The 5,835-nt window shown below is 34.1% G+C and overlaps 1 pseudogene; it reads right to left on the bottom strand.

Annotated features, from left to right (window-relative positions):
• Positions 1-1,366: 1,366 nt before the first annotated feature.
• LOC149202644 (mechanosensitive ion channel protein 10-like) lies at positions 1,367-2,941 on the bottom strand (annotated as a pseudogene).
• Between the last annotated feature and the right edge of the window lie 2,894 nt (positions 2,942-5,835).

Genomic DNA, 5,835 nt, shown 5'->3' with positions numbered 1-5,835 from the left:
TTATTTTTATTTTTATTTATTTATTCAGTTGAGAAAAATCAATTTTTTTTTTTTTTTAAGAAATGTTTACATATAACATACATATCACCCAAACAAAAAGCACAAAAAAAAAATCAAAATTTATTGCAGAGATCCCTATAAGTATATGATGATATCATTTGAATATAACCCGTTCTTTGGAACCTCTCATTGTAAAAGGTGGAGTACTATTAATTGCACCACATGCTTCAAAGGAAACATTGCAAGGCAGTACATAGAAGAAAGAAGTTAATAGTGGTCATTATAGCTTAACTTAAGTGAATAACATATTGGAAAATATTTATTGATTGTTATCAGATGTTTGTCCTTTGCTAGTTTAAAATACATAATAAAATGTGAAGCATCACACTGGTTAGTAGATGTGTGATGACGCTTTTTAAAGCTAGAGCAATGTACGACACACATATATTTTTATCAACTCTGGAACCAATTGATCTTAGAAGAAATAATGAAAAATATTCTATATAAAATTACCTCCAGGATTCCAAATCATAAGCTCGAGTTCTAGTTGCTATTGTGCTACTCAAAGAAATCCACCTACCCGCCTTCTTGTTTTCTAGATTTTTTCAAGAGAGACATGACCAATAGAATGTGAAACAACCTGATCTTTTGCCTGCTGTAGAAAACTTTTCAAATATTCCTTACTCTAGACAAACATATCTTGAAAACAAAACCCCATACATAGTGTTGGACCTTACAACTATTTTAGTGCACATAGAACACCACTCTAAAAATTCTATACGTTTGATAACAAAGACATAATTGTGACAATATTCTGGAATTGATATAAAAAATGACTTAAAATGCACATACGTTATCTTAAATCCCTTCCTTTGAAGATAAAAAAATTCATATGGAACTCATTTAACAATCCCATTTTATATACATCAAATCTCATGTTAGAAAACGATGAAACATGACAAAACTGAGGCATTCTTGGACTTCACATACACTTTGAAAAACATTACTAAGCAATCTTCCAAAGGAAGAGAACTCTAATATAGTTATAAGTGGACCAGGAAGCAAGGAACATGTTCAAATTGCTTGGGTATTGAAATCCAAAGAAACTATAATCCAATTAAATTTGCATTTTCACACATAGGTAGCATTACGACTTACAAATCTTCAATTATTGTTGGGAAATGCCATTAACTACTTGGATACAATAAATTGTATGACCTATAATTTCAATACAGGGGATAAAAATGAATGGTAGAGCATAGAACCCCAAAATAGGGATGTAATGATTAACTTTCCAAACTTTTAGATGTCAGCATTGCAGTGGAATTTGATTTGTGGCTGAGCCAACAAACTTGATATGGATTTCCTAGGGAAACAAATGGTACTTAATGTCATTTTCCTTAAAAAAATTCTCCATCTCTAATACAAGCTCAGATCTTTGATTCGTTTCTCACCCATGTTCTGATGGTTTATGGTGTGTTGGGTATACACACCATTTTCATTATACTAAGGTTTTGTATATCTAGCACCACCATGATATGCTTTGGATGTCTGTGTTGTGGCTTTCTTTTGAGATATATGCGGAGGAGGAGGACAGAGAAAAATAATTATATTACTAAAGATAATTTGCAGGTCCATACCACGAAATTTATATGTCTCAATCAGGTGCCATGAATTGGATTGATTGAACATACCATGAACTTCATAACGCTATCAAGATTTAGAGAGAACTATGATGAGCACAACAACCCAACCATTTGATCTATTTCACTAAATCAAATCAGTTGGGTATGCGAACCTAGAGTACCAACAATTATAATGCAAAGAAATGAAGGATAAAATTAATTACTTTGCTATCCTCTGCTTGAGTGCACCAATATTTTCAATTGAGGTGGAAGCATCCACAATGAACTCCACAGAATCACCCATCTCTGGACTTTGATAAAAATTGCTAATGGGTTTTGTAGCTAGTTCTGAGTTTGTATAAAATTGTTGCGAGAATGTTCATTTCTTCTACAATCATTTGCAACAAAACAGAGTACTCAGTACCAGAAACCAAATTGGGCAAGATGAGTTCCTCTATAACATGACCATAAAGAATAAATTATTGTGGCAAACTAAATAATGACGATGTTGGCTACTCTCAACCTTCTTCCCTTTCCTTAACACCATCAACAATGCATCGGTCACTAACATCAAAGGGATGCATAATGAACACAAACACAATTGCTTCAAAGATTGTTTTGCAAGTGTTCCCTAATATGAAGCCTGCTAATATTAGTTGAGATGATACCAACAAAATTACATGGGATGTGGCAATCCCCTGAACAAGTAAAATGATAATTATCATGACTATAGTGATAATCGCATTGGTAATTTGGTGTAGCTGTTTTACAACATTTTTGGTGTCATTGAAAGAATGGGCCAATGATTTCCTTTCTAGATAAACATTCACCCAAAATAAAATCCCAATTATAAGAGGTCTAAAACATGTTGACATGGTAGAAATCCCATAATTCTAAATGTAAAACAACAAACTAATTTATATCTTTAATCTAGTTTGTTTTTTGTTTTTGTTTTTTTTTGTTTTTTTAGGGAAGGATAATGCCAGAGTCATTTGGAAATGCCAAGAGCATCCGATTCTTGGAAGCATACATTACAATGGAGAAAAGTATAGGAACTAAGGATCAGAGTTAAAAATGCATATCACCCAGCCTCAATTGCTCCTTCAAATTGGGGAAATATTGGTTCCACCTCATTCTTTTTCAAGAACCTCAGAAGGTCTTCTTCCTCTATATACCTATAAAATATGGAATCCCATTAGAAAGAAACCAATTTTTTTAGTACCCAACAACAAAACACCAAATAGATCATGCAAGATGAAGAAAAACTATGATGTATATACTAACTTGGCCCTTGGCTTAGCAACATTTTTGAACATGCTCTGTACTGCAGTTATTTCTTGCAGTTCATTTGTTATCTTAGTATCACCATGATGTTTTAATTGTTGAATGATTTATTTGCTACTGCTAGAATTTATGCTTTGATCTAGATTATGTTGATTATTTGAAGTTTTATTGCTATTCTTATGGAACAAATGTTGTAGCCACTTAAAATACCATACAAAGCTAATTTATTATTATTCCTCTCAAAAGTTTCCAATAGTAGATAATTTCGAATCAAAACCACCAATTTTAGAGAAACTGCATGTGATTGTATAACGATGCTTAGTAGTTGCAACATGCAATATTTGCTATAACTCCCTTAAGGAAAATGTTATCCAAGCAATTAATTTTCTAAATTAGGTCTATAATTGATAATGCCCCAACAAAATAGGATCAAAGAGACCATAGTAGGACCTTCGATGATGCATTTTTCCTGGAAAATAAATAAGAGAAACATATATTGAATACTCAGTTTCAAACATAAAAAATAACCCACAATTAGATGGAGTTAGGCATTAGTTTTAACCTAGCAGTTCCTTAGAGACTAGTAGGCTTCACTTTTTTGGGTGGTCCTATGAAACAGGAACAAAATCATTGAATTAAACAAACCAAAACTTACCTTAAAGCAACCAGTCTTGTTGTTTAAATGGTTATTTTTTATTTATTTATTTCCATGCCCCACTAGAATAAGGGTGTTGGAATCAGGTCCTGGACATTGGAAGTTTGCCAACAATACTTGTCAATCTTCTATATCAAAATTTTCAGATTTTACTTGTCAATCTTCTATATGAAAATTTTCAGATTTCATCCTTATTTTCGTTCAAATCACAAAAGCGGTAAGCATAGTTGCCTATAAAAGCTGACTAAATCCACAATCTAAATAAAAAATAAACACTACCCTTAATTAACTAGCAAGTGTAAAATAAAATTCTCTTAATGCACATTTCGGTAACAAACCACGATCTCATACCATTTGGTCTAATACCATGAAAACATCTCTAATTTAAGTTAAAATTTAGGATTATATTGGAATATATATGTTTTTTGGCTTCTCTGTTAAATCCTCTTTTTCATATTTGGTTAGTTTTTGTTGTATTTGTTTCTGCATTTGGGTAGTGTTGTTGGATCCATTTCTACATCTAGGAATTATTGTTGGTTACATTTATGCTTTTAGGTTCTGCGTTGAATGCATTTTTTATCTTGGGTTGTAGTTTGAATGCCATTATGTATTATGGTTATTAGAGAATGTGTACACTTATTTATTGATTTGAATGTTTTTTAATAGATTTGGTTCGACATATATGCCTCGCAAGATGTCTCTTGGTACTCCTAGACATAGTAAGCAAACCGAGGTTTTGGGAGTATAGACTCAGACACAATTCTAGTACAGACTGGTAGGATTTCGTTGGACAAGGTCCCCTCTAAAATACCAAACCAAAGATCTCGCAGGAGCACATTACCTGAGGTAATATGCATAAATTTTAATTCTCAAACTGCTTGTTTGCTTGCCTCTTTAAGTTCCTGTGATGGTTGGGTTTCATAGGGTGAACATGGATTTCATTATGGGGCAACTTTGTTCATGGTATGTGTAAAATGTAAATGGCTGAAATGAGTCACCATAGGACCCAATATTCAACAACTATTGAATCAAGATTAGGAGAATTTGAAGAGTGTTAAGGACCAATAGGCCTTGGTAAAGAAAGCTAAGTCTAGGGCACTTAAAGAGTTGGAAGAGAGTAAGAGGGCATTTGATGAAGCCAATGTGAGATTGAGTGAGTCTTTGGTGGTTGAGAAGAGAGAATTGGAGAGTAAGAATTTTGAGGACGAGAGCTGGAGAAGGACACCATTGAGGCGACTCAGAAGAGGGATCAGGCCCGACAGTCTGAACTTGAAGCCGTGTAGAGACAACATGCTTTTGATTTGGTTTCCTTGCAATCTGCAACTCAAGAGCTTCGGCGGGTCAATAAATACCTCTCCATTGCGATGGAGTCTAAGCACACTGTGGCCAAACAAGGCGAGAATGATGCCAATACTTCAAAGGCCAATGCCAAAAAGGCAAAGGAACTGTTTGCAGAGATATGTTCTCTAAAAGAGGCCCTCGATTCGGCATATGCATCATGGTCAACGGTTGAGGATGAAAAGGCAGCCATTGCTACAAAACGAGAATCGGAAGCCAAAGAAGCATCTGCAATGGCAACTAAGGCTAATCAAGAAGTTCAATTGTTGAAGAAAGAATTGGCCAATTTCAAGGATCTTTCAGTTGAAGTTATATGAGGTGTTGAAATTGAGGCTAACATAGCCAAAGAAAATGTAACTAAATTATTAAATTCCCTCGAAGAAGCTAACACTAAGATCGTTGCAACAAAAGAAGATGCATATAGTGCTAAGATGGAAATTTCTATAATCAAATATTGTCTTCTAGACAAAGAAAACGAGCTTCATCTAAGAAATCAGATGACAATTCAGTGTCAATTACAAAAGAAGAGTATGATTTTCTATAGAAGAAAGCACAAGAGGATGAAGAACATGCAACTAAAAGAATAACAAAAGTCCCTAGGTGGAGGATGATAATATTAGGGAAAAGGAAGCCCCGTAGAAGTTAAATGTGGTGAACTCAGATCTTGAGAAGAGTAGGAAAATTGAAGATCAATCTTCTAAGAAGTTAGAGTTTGTTCAAATAACCAAACTGGCCTTGGAAACAGATTTGAAGAAGTCAAAGGAAGAGGCAGAGTACTGGAAGAAGGATGCTACAGTAACGATATCTCACAATGGAGAAATTAGTGGAAAGATAGCTGACAAATCCACTTCTTTGTGCAACACTCACCATCTAAATCTTTTGGGGATGCATCGAATGAGAAACTGTCATCACCAATGCATTTGGAAGACTTGG

The sequence above is a fragment of the Pinus tabuliformis genome, chromosome 2_1 (assembly GCF_031772625.1).
Source record: "Pinus tabuliformis cultivar Carrire ecotype Pingquan chromosome 2_1, CPIR1, whole genome shotgun sequence".
Lineage (NCBI taxonomy): Eukaryota > Viridiplantae > Streptophyta > Pinopsida > Pinales > Pinaceae > Pinus > Pinus tabuliformis.
This window is presented reverse-complemented; position numbering and strand designations above follow the sequence as displayed.